The sequence below is a fragment of the Salvelinus alpinus genome, chromosome 30, assembly GCF_045679555.1.
Source record: "Salvelinus alpinus chromosome 30, SLU_Salpinus.1, whole genome shotgun sequence".
Classification (NCBI taxonomy): Eukaryota; Metazoa; Chordata; class Actinopteri; order Salmoniformes; family Salmonidae; genus Salvelinus; species Salvelinus alpinus.
Genome location: NC_092115.1, coordinates 28909490 through 28925626, shown reverse-complemented (window position 1 = coordinate 28925626; position 16137 = coordinate 28909490). Strand labels below are relative to the sequence as shown.

At 43.4% G+C, this 16137-nt stretch overlaps 1 protein-coding gene and 1 long non-coding RNA gene across 2 annotated transcripts in view; both read left to right on the top strand.

Annotated features, from left to right (window-relative positions):
• LOC139559786 (A-type potassium channel modulatory protein DPP6-like) overlaps nt 1-16137 on the top strand; it is a 140960-nt gene that overhangs the window by 17533 nt on the left and 107290 nt on the right. The window lies entirely within an intron of this gene.
• LOC139559788 (uncharacterized) lies at nt 10871-12772 on the top strand. Its single transcript, XR_011671825.1, has 2 exons — nt 10871-11048; nt 11539-12772. It is a non-coding gene; the product is annotated as an uncharacterized lncRNA (long non-coding RNA).

Genomic DNA, 16137 nt, shown 5'->3' with positions numbered 1-16137 from the left:
GTTTCTTTGCAGCAATTCGACTATGAAGGCCTGATTCACGCAGTCTCCTCTGAATGTTGAGATGTGTCTGTTACTTGAACTCAGTTAACTCTAATGAACTTATCCTCTGCAGCAGAGGTAACTCTGGGTCTTCCTTTCCTGTGGCGGTCCTCATGAGAGCCAGTTTCATCATTGTGTTTGATGGTTTTTGCGACTGCACTTGAAGAAACTTTAAAAGTTCTTGAAATTGTCCGTATTGACTGACCTTCATGTCTTAAAGTAATGATGGACTGTCTTTAACCAAATAGGGCAATCTCCTGTATACCACCCCTACCTTGTCACAACACAACTGATTGGCCAAGATGCATTAAGAAGGAAAGAAATTCCACAAATGAACTTTTAAGAAGGCATACCTGTTAATTGAAATTAATTCCAGGTGACTACTTCATGAAGCTGGTTGAGAGAATGCCAAGAGTGTGAAAAGCTGTCATCAAGGGAAAGGGTGGCTACTTTGAATAATCTCAAATATAAAGTATATTTTGACTTGTTTAACACTTTTTTGGTTATTACATGATTCCATATGTGTTGTTGAATAGTTTTGATGCCGTCACTATTATTCTACATCGTAGAAAATAGTATAAATAAAGAAAACTCTAGAATGAGTAGGTGTGTCTAAACTTGACTGGTACTGTTTATCCAGTCTACACTTTTTATCCAAAAGTTTGTGGACATCCCTTCAAATTTGTGGATTTGGCTATTTCAGCCACACCCGTTGCTGACAGGTGTATAAAATTGAGCACAAATCCATGCAATCTCAACAGACAAACATTGGCAGTAGAATGGCCTTACTGAAGAGCTGTGTCTTTTAACTGAGTAGTAGTGTAATAATGTTATATGTATCAAGGCACAAGGCAAGACCCAGATGCAGACATAGGAGGCAGAAGGTTGGAGTCTTACAATATTTAATAATCCAAAGTGGTAGGCAAGAGAATGGTCGTGGACAGGCAAAAAGGTCAAAACCAGATCAGAGTCCAGGAGGTACAGAGTGGCAGACAGGCTCGTGGCCAAGGCAGGCAGAATGGTCTGGCAGGCGGGTACAGAGTCCAGAAACAGGCAAAGGTCAAAACCGGGACGACTAGAAAAAGGAGAATAGCAAAAAGGAGTTCGGGAAAAACACGCTGGTTGACTTGAATAAACATACAAAACGAACTGGCACAGAGAGACAGGAAACACAGGGATACATACACTGTGGTAAATAAGCGACACCTGGAGGGGGTGGAGACAATCACAGGAACAGGTGAAACAGATCAGGGTTTTACAATATTATGTACTGTTTTATCTTTTGTTTATATGTAATGTTAGTGCCTTAATGTGTTTGGACCCCAAGAAGAGTAGCTGCTGCCTTGGCAACAGATAATGGGGATCTCTAATAAATACAAATGCAAAATGTGGCACCGTCATAGAAAGCCAATTTTCCAACAAGTCAGCTCGTCAAATTTCTGCTCTGCTAGAGCCGCCCCGGTCAACTGTAACTGCTGTTTTTGGGAAGTGAAAATGTCTAGGAGCAACAACGGCTCAGCCATGAAGCGGTAGGCCACACAAGCTCACATAACGGGACTGCCGAATGCTGAAGAGCGTAGAGGGTGAAAATCGTCTGTCCTCGTTTGCAACACGCACTACAGAGTTCCAAACTGCCTCTGGAAGCAACATCAGCAGAGAACTAGGCCCCTTAGTTCCAGTGAAGGGAAATCTTAACGCTACAGCATACAATGACATTCTAGACAATTCTATGCTTCCAACTATGTGGCAACAGTTTGGGGAAGGCCCTTTCCTGTTTCAGCATGACAATGCACATTGCACAAAGCAATAAGAAAATCAGCTGAACTTCATTCTTCCATTGACGGCCTGAAATCCTCCCTGAATGATCTCCTTTTGAGAACGACTGAGACATGCATTAGCACCATTGAAGATACCGTCACCTGACATGAGCAGGTGAACAAACAGTTGCAGAAGGACAATGCCTATCTCAAAAACAAGGTGGACCGGAACCAGAGCAGATGTACCCCAGTATCTCTACTTGCACATTCATCTTCTGCACATCTATCACTCCAGTGTTTAATTGCTATATTGTAATTACTTTGCCACCATGGCCTATTTATTGCCTTACCTCCCTTATCTTACCTCATTTGCACACACATTATATAGACTTTTTCTACTGTATTATTGATAGTGTGTTTGTTTATTCCATGTGCAACTCTGTGTTGTTGTATGTGTCAAACTGCTTTGCTTTATCTTGGCCAGGTCGCAGTTGTAAATGAGAACTTGTTCTCAACTAGCCCACCTGGTTAAATAAAGGTTAAACATTTTTTTTTAAATGTAGCAATATCCGTGTGGTAGGATTGAAGGAGGACAGCGAAAGGGCCGAGATCATGTCTGTTTTTTCACTAAGTGGATCACTGATGACCTGGGCATAATCAACTTCACCAAGCAGCTGGAAATCGAATGCACCCACAGAACCTTATCACCAAAACCCACACCAGATGAGCCCCCACGGGCCGTCCTGATCAGGTTCCTCTGTTTCCAGGACAGGGAGAAGATACTGTTACTTGCAAGAGCTAAATGGGATATCACCATCGATGGCAAGAGGGTCAGCCTTATCCCGGATATGAGCGCAGATCTCGCCAGACGTCGCAAGCAGTTCAAACCAGCCACCAAAGCCCCAAAGGAGAACATCACCTGGCTACCTCATTCACCCTGCGCGGATGAAAGTTCAGTACAATGGCCAAAGCCATCTCTTCGACACACCCGGAGAAGTGTTCACTTTTCTCAAAGAACTGAGCGTTTGATTCACAAAGGTCTATCCATGGGATTTGACGCAGCTTATTGCATTTTTTTTGTTTGTGCTGTCCTGGGACTGAACTGCTGAATTTGGAATTTGGATCTGTTTACCCCGCGATTCGGCCGGTACAGGTGATTGAGACATTTTCAACAAAAGGTTATTTTTCCCGTGGTGAGTTCTATTATATTTACAGGAGTATATATTTAGGTTTTGACAATATCCACTGGGCGAAGCAAATTTGCAGGCCTAGGCCCATTGCTTTTTCCCTCATTTATGTTTCTCCTCTTCTCCTGAAGAGACTCAAGCAGCCCTTGTTGTTGAGAGTAAATCTTTCAGCCATAAATGTTTATTCACAGCATTTGTTTTCTACGTAGAGAGCTTGTAGGCTTTGGTTTTAGTTTATGCCAAAGTTTAGCTAGTAAGAGTAAGATGGAAAGCGAGCAACAACGTATCTCTACAAGTGTTCTCATGTTTGATTGTTGGGATTGTGGTTTTAGTCCGACAATCAGGTTTGGAGGGGTTTATGTTTTTTTTCTATGTTAAATGCCATTTCCTTCCTAAGAGACACATAGGTCATTTCAAGCTTAAGTTGAAACGTTACCTGATTATTTACATATGTGTCACGTTCCTGACCTATTTCTGTTAGTTTGTTGTATGTGTTAGTTGGTCAGGACGTGAGTTTGGGTGGGCATTCTATGTTGTCTGTTTCTATGTTGGTTTAAGGGTTGCCTGGTATGGCTCTCAATTAGAGGCAGGTGTTTGGCGTTCCTCTAATTGAGAGTCATATTTAGGTAGGTTGTTTCACAGTGTTCGTTGTGGGTGGTTGTCTCCTGTGTCAGTGTTTGTCGCACCATACGGGACTGTTTGGTTTGTGTTGTACATCGTCATTTTATGTGTAGGCTATTTTCCCTGTTCGTGCGTTCTCGTGTTTAATGTAAGTTCGTCGTTCAGGTCTGTCTACTCCGTTTGTTGTTTTGTTAGTTTATAGTGAAGTTCGTGTTTTCATCTTGTCTTTAATAAATATTATGTGTTCACAACCCGCTGCGCCTTGGTTCCCTCAATACTCCTCCTTTTCGGTTGAAGAGGAGGAGGACCACCGTTACAGAACCACCCACCAATCCAGAATCAAGCAGCGGTATAAACGGAGTAAGGGACAGCGCAAGAAGGAGGAATGGACTTGGGACGATGTATTGGACGGTAAAGGTTGCTACACATGGGAGGAGATCCTGGCTGGAAGGGATCGCCTCCCATGGGAACAGCTGGAGGCACTGAGGAGAGCAGAGGCAACCGGAGAAGGGAACCGGAGTTATGAGGGGACGCGTCTAGCACGGAAGCCCGAAAAGCCCGTGAGTACCACCCAAAAATGTATTGGGGGGGGGCTAAGAGGTAGTGGGCCAAGGGCAGGTAGGAGACCTGCGCCCACTTACCAGGCTAACCGTGGAGAGCGGGAGTACGGGCAGACACCGTGTTACGCAGTAGAGCGCACGGTGTCTCCTGTACGTGTGCATAGCCCGGTGCGGGTTATTCCACCTCCCCGCACTGGTAGGGCTAGATTGGGCATTGAGCCAGGTGTCATGAGGCCGGCTCAACGCGTCTGGCCTCCAGTGCGTCTCCTCGGGCCGGCATACATGGCACCTGCCTTACGCATGGTTTCCCCGGTTCGCCTACATAGCCCGGTGCGGGTTATTCCACCTCCCCGCACTGGTCGGGCGACCGGGAGCATTCAACCAGGTAAGGTTGGGCAGGCTCAATGCTCAAGAGAGCCAGTAGGCCTGCACGGTCCGGTATTTCCGGCGCTACCTTTTCGCCCCAGCCCAGTACCACCAGTGCCTACATTACGCACCAGGTTTCCAGTGCGTCTCCAGAGCCCTGTTCCTCCTCCACGCACTTTTCCTATGGTGCGTGTATCCAGTTCGGTGCCTCCAGTTCCGACAACACGCACTAAGCCTCCTGTGCGTCTCCAGAGCCCTGTACGCACTGTTCCTTCTCCCCGTACTCCTGAGGTGCGTGCACTCAGCCCGGTGCCACCAGTGCCGGTACCACGCACCAGGCCTATAGTGCGCTTTGAGAGGTCAGTGTGCCCTGTCCCTGCTCCCCGCACTAGCCTGAAGGTGCGTGTCTCCAGTCCGGTGCCTCCAGTTCCGGCACCACGTACCAGGCCTACAGTGCGTCTCAGCCGGTCAGAGTCTGCCGTCTGCCCAACGGCGCCTGAACTGCCCGTCGGTATTGAGCCTTCAAAGCCGCCCGTCTGCCATGAGCCTGCAAAGCCGCCCGTCTGCCATGAGCCTACAGAGCCTTCCGCCAGACAGGAGCCGCTAGAGCCTTCCGCCAGACAGGAGCCGCTAGAGCCTTCCGCCAGACAGGAGCAGCCAAAGCCTTCCGCCAGACTGGATCAGCCAGAGCCATCCGTCTCCGCAGCGCCGTCTGAGCCATCCGTCTCCGCAGCGCCGTCTGAGCCATCCGTCTCCCCAGCGTCATTTGAGCCATCCGTCTCCGCAGCGCCATCTGAGCCATCCGTCTCCCCAGCGCCGTCTGAGCCATCCGTCTCCCCAGCGCCGTCTGAGCCATCCGTCTGTCCCGAGCCATTAGAGCCGCCCGTCTGTCCCGAGCCGTCAGAGCCGATAGTCAGTCAGGAGCCGCTAGAGCCAGTCGTCAGTCAGGATCTGCCAGAGCCGCCAACCAGACAGGATCTGCCAGAGCCGCCAACCAGACCGGATCTGCCAGAGCCGCCAACCAGACAGGATCTGCCAGAGCCGCCAACCAGACAGGATCTGCCAGAGCCGCCAACCAGACAGGATCTGCCAGAGCCGCCAACCAGACAGGATCTGCCAGAGCCGCCAACCAGACAGGATCTGCCAGAGCCGTCAGTGAGCCATGAGCGTCCAGAGCCGTCAGCCAGCCATGAGCGTCCAGAGCCGTCAGCCAGCCATGAGCGTCCAGAGCCGTCAGCCAGCCATGAGCGTCCAGAGCCGTCAGCCAGCCATGAGCGTCCAGAGCCGTCAGCCAGCCATGAGCGTCCAGAGCCGTCAGCCAGCCATGAGCGTCCAGAGTCGTCAGCCAGTCATGAGCTGTCCCTTAGCCCAGAGCGGCTATTTACCCAGAACTGCCCCTCAGTCCAGAGCTGTCTCTCTGTCCGGAGCTGCCTTTCAGTCCGGAGTTGCCCCTCTATCCTAAACTACCTCTTTATCCTGAGCTACCTCTCTATCCTGAGCTATCCCTCTGTCCTGAGCTATTTCTCTGTCCTGAGCTACCTTGTCCCGGAGCTGTCCTTTATCTTGGTGTTGCCCCTTAAATTAGGTGGGGGAAATAAGAGGGTGGTCATGATAAGGGGTAAACGTAAGCTGGGATTGACTATGGTGGGGTGGGGACCTCGTCCAGAGCCTGAGCCACCACCGTGGTCAGATGCCCACCCGGACCCTCCCCTAGACTTTCTGCTGGTGCGCCCGGAGTTCGCACCTTAAGGGGGGGGTTATGTCACGTTCCTGACCTATTTCTGTTAGTTTGTTGTATGTGTTAGTTGGTCAGGACGTGAGTTTGGGTGGGCATTCTATGTTGTCTGTTTCTATGTTGGTTTAAGGGTTGCCTGGTATGGCTCTCAATTAGAGGCAGGTGTTTGGCGTTCCTCTAATTGAGAGTCATATTTAGGTAGGTTGTTTCACAGTGTTCGTTGTGGGTGGTTGTCTCCTGTGTCAGTGTTTGTCGCACCATACGGGACTGTTCGGTTTGTGTTGTACATCGTCATTTTATGTGTAGGCTATTTTCCCTGTTCGTGCGTTCTCGTGTTTAATGTAAGTTCGTCGTTCAGGTCTGTCTACTCCGTTTGTTGTTTTGTTAGTTTATAGTGAAGTTCGTGTTTTCGTCTTGTCTTTAATAAATATTATGTGTTCACAACCCGCTGCGCCTTGGTTCCCTCAATACTCCTCCTTTTCGGTTGAAGAGGAGGAGGACCACCGTTACAATATGAGTGATTACCATTCTGTTATATATTTGAAACTCAACTCATGCCCACAAAATGCCCAACCCACAAAAATATGTCAAATTCAACGTAAAATGTCTCAACAGGCCGGTTAAGAGGTAAAAAGTCTATACATACCTTAAGAAATTAAGGCTGACATTGTGTTCTTGCAAGAAACACATCTTACTGTCAGTGAACACAATAAATTAAAGAGGGAACGGGCAGGACAAGTTTTTGTGTCCTCTTTCATCTCTAAAGCAAAAGGAACTGAAATTTTGATAAGTAGACACATCCCACTTTGTATCAGCAACACCATATCTGATCCCTCAGGCAGGTTTGTTTTGTTGCAGGGGCATGCATTCGGAGTCTTGGAGCCTATTGAATATTTAAGCTCCTAACCTCGATGACCATATGTTTATTCAGAATGTCTTCCTTCAGTAGCTCAAGCACCACCAGGATGGCTACTGGTGGGAGGATATTTAAATGTTTGTTTAGATACAGTTCTTGATGGGTCCTCTGATAAACCCTCCCCTCTTACCAAAGCCGTCAAGCTCACCATGTTATTCATGAAGGATCTCAATTTACTAGACGTCTGGAGACAGATGCACCCACAGGATAGGGACTACTCTTTTTATTCACACCCACACAACACTCACACACGCATAGATAACTTTTTCCTATCAACCCAACTGTTTCATAGAGTGTTATAAACTGCTTCGAGCCCTGAATGTTGACTGCCATGGTATATCAGACCGTATACCACGGGTATGACAAAATACATATTTTTACTGCTCTAATTACTTTGATTTACAGTTTATAATAGCAATAAGGCACCTTGGGGATTTGTGATATATGACCAATATACGATGGCTAGGGGCTGTGTCCAGGCACTCCACAATGCATCATGCATAAGAACAGCCCTTATCCGTCGTATATTGGCCATCTACCACACCCCCTCGGGCCTTATTGCTTAATTAGATTCCAATTATCTCCCCAGAATTGCCTACTGACCATTCTCGTCTGTTATTGTCAATCTCCATTCCTACCAAGGTAAATGGAGCATAAAGATGGAGACTAAATTCTGTATTTCTGAAGCAACCTGAATTTTTGCATTCATCAAAGGGCAGATCAATATTTTTACTTTGACAAACAAACCCTCTGCTCTTGACAGTTTCATTCTTTGGAACACATTGAAAGCCTATCTGAGGGGACAAATCATTGCCTATACTTAAGGGTTGAAGAAAAAACACAGTGCTGAACTGAATGTCCTTGAATCTGAAACCTTTGAGCTAGAGAAAACCTACCAAAAAGCCAGACTAAAGACCTATACAGGCATATGGTAAATATAAAACGCAATTATAATACTCTGAACACGTATCAAGCTAAGAGGGCCATTACTAAATCAAAATAGCATTACTACGAACTTGGAGGGAAAGCACACAAAGTATTGGCATGGCAACTGAAAGCAGAGGAAAGTAAGAGGACAATTAATGCTATAGAAACTCTTACTAATGAGGTATCTTTCAACCCTACTGAAATTAATGATACTTTTAAGAAATACTACGAGGACCTCTATACTTCTGAATCAAGAGTTGATCTATCAGAGATCGACTCTTTTCTCTCCTCTCTCAACCTCCCATGCCTGTCAGAGGAAGACGGAGAGCAATTAAATTCAGTTCCTGAATTGTTGGAAGCCATTAAATCTTTACCTTCTAATAAATATCCTGGGGAGGATGGCTTCCCCCCAGAGTTCTATAATGAATTTAAAACTTCTTAGGGCTAGGGGTCCCGCTAGTGCAATTCAAATAAATAATCATAAATAATATTGATTTAAAACATGTATGTACATATAAGTGTCTTCAAATTAATACAGTTTATTTTATATAGCCCTTCGTACATCAGCTAATATCTCGAAGTGCTGTACAGAAACCCAGCCTAAAACCCCAAACAGCAAGCAATGCAGGTAAAAAAAAAAAGGCCAAAACCTAGGAAGAAACCTAGAGAGGAACCAGGCTATGAGGGGTGGCCAGTCCTCTTCTGGCTGTGCCGGGTGGAGATTATAACAGAACATGGCCAAGATGTTCAAATGTTCATAAATGACCAGCATGGTCAAATAATAATCAGGAGTAAATGTCAGTTGGCTTTTCATAGCCGATCATTAAGAGTATCTCTACCGCTCCTGCGGTCTCTAGAGAGTTGAAAACAGCAGGCCTGGGACAGGTAGCACGTCCGGTGGACAGGTCAGGGTTCCATAGCCGCAGCGTCTTATATCGTCTGAAAGCTTAAATTCTTGTTAATCTAACTGCACTGTCTAATTTACAGTAGCTATTACAGCGAAAACATGCCATGCCCCACATCAAAATATTTTTCCACTGGCACATGTTTCAAACATTCACAAATAACGATTAAATATTCACTTACTTTTTGAAAATCTTCCTGTGATTTGTCATCCAAAGGGTCCCAGCTATAACATGTAGTGTCGTTTTGTTAGATAAAATCTTTCTTTATATCCCAAAAAGTCAGTTTAGTTGGCGCCATCGATTTGAGTAATCCACTCGTTCAACGTGCAGAGAAAAGAATCCGAAAATCTACCCCTAAACTTTGTTTCAACAAGTCAAAATATGTTTCTATTTACTCCTCAGATACCCTAAAATGTAATCAAACTATAATATTTCTTACGTAATAATATTTCTTACGTATGTTCAATAGTATTTTAGCAGGTGCGTCCTCTCTTCATGGCGCACGCAAACACGAATTTCCAAGACTGTGTCCCTGTACTAGAATAAATATTTCTTATACGTTTCTGAAGTTACAAGCCTGACACCTTGAACATATACTGCTGACTCCCTGTGGAAGCCATAAGAATTGCATCCAGGGAGCTAACTTTCAATATTACCTTTTACTTGCCTTTCTAAGAGGATGGTCTCTCTCTCCCCAAAAAATCTGGTTGGTTTTTCTTTGGATTTTCTCCTACCATATCTATTGTGTTAAATTCTCCTACATTATTTTAACATTTCTACAAAATTCAAAGTGTTTTCTTTCCAATGGTACCAATTATATGCATATCCTGGATATAGGGCCTGAGCAACAGGCAGTTTACTTTGGGCACGTCATTCAGGCGGAAATTGAGAAAACAGCCCTGAGGAGCTGTTGGTAACCTATCTTATGGAGGTACTTAAAAAGCAGGGAGAACAACTGCTTTCCAGAGTCTTTCTCTCAAACTGTGATTACAGTAATTCACAAGAAAGGTTAATAACCCGCCAAAGTGCGCCTCCTATAGACCAATCTCTCTCCTTAATACAAATTCTAAACTTGTCACCAAGATGCTTTCTTAGAGACTGGAGGCATGCCTCCCCCTGCTGGTCAACCCAGATCAGACTGCTTCATAATTAATAGATTGGCCTCCAATAATCTCAGAAGTTTCTTTGATATAATTCACCTTGCTAACAAAAACAAAATACCTAGTTTCGCAGTCTCTCTCAATGCCAAAAAGGCCTTTGATAGGGTCAAATGGCCATATCTCTTTCGCGTTATGGAAAAGTTCAGTTTAGGCATCGTGTTTGTAAACTTGATAAGATTACTCTACAAATCTCCTAAAGCTAGGATTGCTACCAATGGGATTACTTCCCCCTCTTTCCCTCTCTATAGGGGGAACAGACAAAGGTTGCCCTATTAGCCCCCACCTCTTTGCCCTCGCCTTCAAACCGTTAGTTAAGGCCATTAGAACATGTCCTGATACACTGTAAGTGTATTTCACAAAATTCTAAATCACATAAAATGCATCATTGTGGACCTTATGGGTCCCTGAAGCAAATTTGTTCCTTGTGAGGAGAGGGACCTATGTACCGAATTTCATGATTTTAGGTTAAACGGGGTGAGTGGCTTAACCTTTCAAAGATATCGATATCTGGCCAATCAGTGTAATTTTATAAATGCCGGAATATCTATGGCAAGACACATCATTCACCCAAGTTTCGTTAAAATCGGGCTAGTGTTGTCAGAGATATCTCATGTGAATAACGTACAAACTAACGTACGGAGACAGATCCACAGTTCCTTCCCCGATTTCATTGTGGGGGTTCAGAAATGTCCTGTGATAGATTCTATAAATGTCCATATTCTGGAATCAAAGTATGTTTGTTCACAACATTATATACAGGTATACTTAGCGCTACCACTAGGGGGAGACATTCAAACTGTTAGCTGCAGGCACGCGCCTCATACGTTGGAAGAAGAGAAGCAGGAAGAGAAGCCCAATATTCATTATGTTTTCAGGTTTGTAACATTTACAATCTTTCTTTCGTTTTTGAAATCTAGAGATAATATGTTTATCTAAGCTGTGATGAGTTTTCTCGTTATTTTGATAATTTAAGTGTTTTGATCGAGTGAAAAGCTTTATTTAGTAAAGATTTGTATATCTAACCCAAGATAGACCACAGTCTGTCGTTTCCAATGGGAGCAAATTAATCATAGTGTGCAGAACAAGGAAGGAGATCTTATTGGCGCGTTCTAGCTAAAGTTAACTAAACAAACACCAACTAGATGGTAACTACCAGATAGCTAGGTAGCTACATAAATAGTTGAGCTAGCTTTAGCTATGTTATAAAAACATTGAGAAATTTGGATTTTAATGTACTTGAGAATGTGTGAAAGTGTTTGCCATAATATATTTGGTATGAAGTTTTAATTTTCATCTTTCTTTAGCGGTGTCACTGCATTGTAGCATACTTTATTCTTATTTCTGTTCTATACTTATATTTTTCAGAGGAAGTAATGCATCTGCTGCATCCAGGGATGGAGGTGAAGATCTTGAGGGAGGCTGCAGAAACAAACTTTTAAACGAAAGGAAGCTTCTAGGCATTGGAAAAAACAAATGGACGTTTTTGTTTTCCATTGTATTTTTAATAACATGTAGAAAATTCACTTTATGGCACTGTCATGAAGCATTATGACCATCCTATGTCACTTTACTTGCACTAAGAAAATACACTTTATGACACTGTCAATGATAATTTAATATGGTACATTTTAGAAAATGTTATATAACATAAGCACAACGTTTACAAGTAGGCTAGGGTGTAATGGAATAGTTTGCCTATGTCACACCAGGTCTAAATATGTGTCAATGCCAGTGTTATGACCATATTATGGCAGGATATGACATTATGACATGGTTATGACTGTTTCATAACTTGTTATGCCGCTAGGTGTCAAAAGAAGTGTTACCGAAACGTTATGCTGAAGTACTGAAACTCCCACACAAGGATGTTGTTTCTTAACGTTTCATTACGTTTTTGAGGACATTCCCAATGTCAAACCAGTTGCACAACTTTCATAGAACATTACCAACATTTTAATTAAATGTAACCATGTTTGAACTTTTAGGAAACGTTCTGTTAAAGTAATGAAATACCAAGAAAATAAATATTGTATTTTTCTCAAGTTCCATAAATGTGCTGAGAATGTTCCAAAGCCAAGCAACTGTCCTGCACCATTCCCAGAAAGTTGTGGGAAGGTTGTTTGCTAAATAACCTTAGGACAACCACGATCTCACCAAGCTCTAAGAAACATATGGTTCTCAGAGGGTTATGTGCTAGCTGGGATGCGTCTGTCCTCACTCTACTAAGCAGACTGGTCTTCACCAGACTGCTGTTACACAGTGTTTGCATAAGAACATGGCCAATAATTGCCTTTTGAGGAAAGCATGCTGGTAACTGATAGTCGTTGATGAGTGTTGAGACCTTTTCTCTTTTTGGTGGATTGCCTGTTTGCACTGGTATATTCAGTAATCTTTATATTTACTGTATGCTGTCGATCCCCTCGGTATGTGCTCATTCATTCCTTTACACTTGTGTGTATTAGGTAGTTGTGGTGAAATTGTTAGATTACTTGTTAGATATTACTGCACGGTCGCAACTAGAAGCACAAGCATTTCGCTACACTCGCATTAACATCTGCTAACCATGTATATGTGACCAATAAAATTTGATTTGATTTAATTGTCGGCGTCCATGTTTGTTGTTGTTGTATGGCACATTTAGCAGGCCTTTCTACACAACATGTCCTTAGCATGACCTTATTCTCCTCTCCTCATATTCTCATTGACTCAAACACAGATGACTGTTAGCTGAAGTTACAGTTAGAGAGTTATATGATGAAATATTCATAGTGTTTGATAGAATATGTTATTTTGTCAGCCCTGGTCTTTTCTGCCTCTTTTCTCTTTCCTGTGGCAGTGCAGTAACTTCCCCTGAAGCACACATTCACCCAGGCATCCGCATCTCCCACAGGCGCAAACTTACTCCACCGAGCTGTAGACTTCATCAGTGTTATTAAACCTCTGTCGCTTTAGAACTTTCTCTCTTTTTCTCCTTTCTTTTTCTCTCTCTCGCTCTCATTCGCTCTCTCTTTCTCGGTCAGACAGTGCAGGTTTCTGGATAAATATAACTCTCTTTATTTACTTCTCCTGCCTGTTCCCATTTCTTGTCCTCTTGAACTCAAATCTCAGGAAGAGTTTCAGGAAGTTTAGACAACCTGGCTGACAGTTCAGTTGTCTGGAAGATGTCTCCCTTTAGAGTAGTATAGTGCAAGTATTATTTGTAAAGGTTTTGCTAGCTGATGATCAAGATGTCAGAAGAATGAAACCATAGGGGCCTGAAACTATGCAGGAAGAAACTACAGGGGCCTGATGTTTTGTACTAAACATTGTTTGCTTTGCACCAATGCAAAGTCTTTCCCAATGTTTACTGTGCCTCTTGTTCTAACGTTTATGTGTTAAACTCTCAATAACATTTCAGATGCAAACTTTTCAGTACAGTACTATGCAAAGCTTTGTCCATAGATGTTTTTATTTTCTTACTTTGAAAGTGGTAAGGTGTGAAATGCTTAAACCTAATGAAATAATTTCTTCAGGATGAGCGATACAAAGGCATGGCAGGTAATAAGGTTGCCTCTCCATTCCATGCAATACATAGACTTGGCCACTAGAGGCTCTCATGTTCCAGCCAATATCTTGGAGAAAGGCAGCTAGACAGACCGGCAAGACAGGTAAGGAAGGAGGCATGAGATCAATATGCATGGGAGCACGCAAGCCAATAGATATGCAAAAAGGAGGAGGTAGTCATGGCTAACAATGCAGTTAGGGGTAAGGCAAAGACTGACAACATCAATCAATCACCTATAAATAATGTGCTTATATTCATGAGACCCAAAATGCCTGCTCGTGTGCTGCTCATTTCTACTGCCGCGGGGGAGAGACAGACCAGCCTGACACAGCCAGCCAGAGCCAAAACGAGATTCACAATGGCATATCACAGTAGGGGAAAGCAGAACAGGCTTTATAAAGTCACAGAGCCCAAACACTCACAGACTGACAGCTGCATTAAGAAAACTGATGGATGACATTGACCACCAGTCTCACCCAACTTATTGTGAGAAGCTTGTGGAAGGCTACCCACAACGTTTGACCCAAGTTAAACAATTTAAAGGCAATGCTACCAAATACTAATTGAGTGTATGTAAACTTCTGACCCACTGGGAATGTGATGAAAGAAATAAATGCTGAAATAAATTATTCTCTCTACTATTATTCTGATATTTCACATTCTTAAAATAAAGTGGTGATCCTAACTGACCTAAGACAGGGACTTTTTACTAGAATTAAATGTCAGGAATTGTGAAAAACGGAGTTTAAATGTATTTGGCTAAGGTGTATGTAAACTTCCGACTTCAACTGTATATACAGGGGCAGTTCCAGGGTCAGTTCCAATACCATATTTACAATGTCCAGGGATACTGGAGTGGTAGACATGTATAGGGGTAAGGTGACTAGGCATCAGGATATATGATAAATGGAGCAGCAGCAGCATTTATGATGATTGTGTGTGTGTGTGTGTGTGTGTGTGTGTGTGTGTGTGTGTGTGTGTGTGTGTGTGTGTGTGTGTGTGTGTGTGTGTGTGTGTGTGTGTGTGTGTGTGTGTGTGTGTGTGTGTGTGTGTGTGTGTGAGCGAGAGAGAGAGAGAGAGAGAGAGAATGATGATTTAACATTTAATTAGAGGACCAGTAGGGAGGAAATGGTGACATTCTAGAATCTATTTGCTCTCTAATGAGTTCTCTGAGACATATTCACAGTTATTTTACTTGTATAAAGATCAGACACAAATTTGCCAACTGCCAAGTTCAATGTACCGCAAATTATTTAAATGTGGGAAAGTACACTTTTTATACAGCAGGGGCCAGAATATTACTTACTGCTTCTCTCTTCCAATATATATGGGTCTCAAAAGGGCACTTTATTCCCTCTGTAGTAATTTTGGCTTGGGCCCCTGGGGATCTGGTCGAAAGTAATGCACTATGTAGGGAGTCGGGTGACATTTGAGACACACTTAGGGAGACAGACAGGAGAGCTAGTTAGTTAAACAGTAGTAGTCAGTCTCAGCAAGCATTATTAGAATCCAGAGTCCAGCCAGGGGATTTGTCCCTAATGGCACCCTATTCCCTATATAGTACACTACTTTTGACCAGATCCCTATGGGTCCTAGTCAAAAGTAATGCACTGAATAGGGAATAGGGTGCTATTTGGGAGTAAGCCTGTTTTTTATCTGGGATGAGACCAGGCAGGCAGCAGTAATCTCTTGTGTCACACTGGCAAGTTCTCTTATCGACCCTGCCATGATAGTGCCACAGCTCTGGGACTACACACACAGAGGGCAGAGATGCTAAAGGAATACTGCCACATAAAAGCAACAGGTCACCTACTGCATCGATTAAACCATTTTTTAAAGTGTACACTACCGTTCAAAAGTTTGGGGTCACTTAGAAATGTCCTTGTTTTTGAAAGAAAAGCACATTTTTTGTCCATTATAATAACAAAAAAATGTATCAGAAATACAGTGTAGATTTTGTTAATGTTGTAAATGTTTATTGTAGCTGGAAACGGCAGATTTTTTTATGGAATATATACATCGGTGTACAGAGGCCCATTATCAGCAACCATCACTCCTGTGTTCCAATGGCACGTTGTGTTAGCTAATCCAAGTTTATCATTTTAAAAGGCTAATTGATCATTAGAAAACCATTTTGCAATTATGTTAGCACAGCTGAAAACTGATTAAAGAAGCAATAAAATTGTTTTTCTTTAGACTAGTTGGAGTGTCTGGAGCATCAGTATTTGTGGGTTTGATTACAGGCTCAAAACTGGCTAGAAAGTCAGGCTATTCTTGTTCTGAGAAATTAATGAAATGAAGGCTATTCCATGCGAGAAATTGCCAAGAAACTGAAGATCTCGTACAACGCTGTGCTCTACCCCCTTCACAGAACAGCACAAACTGGCCCTAACCAGAATAGAAAGAGGAGTGGGAGGCCC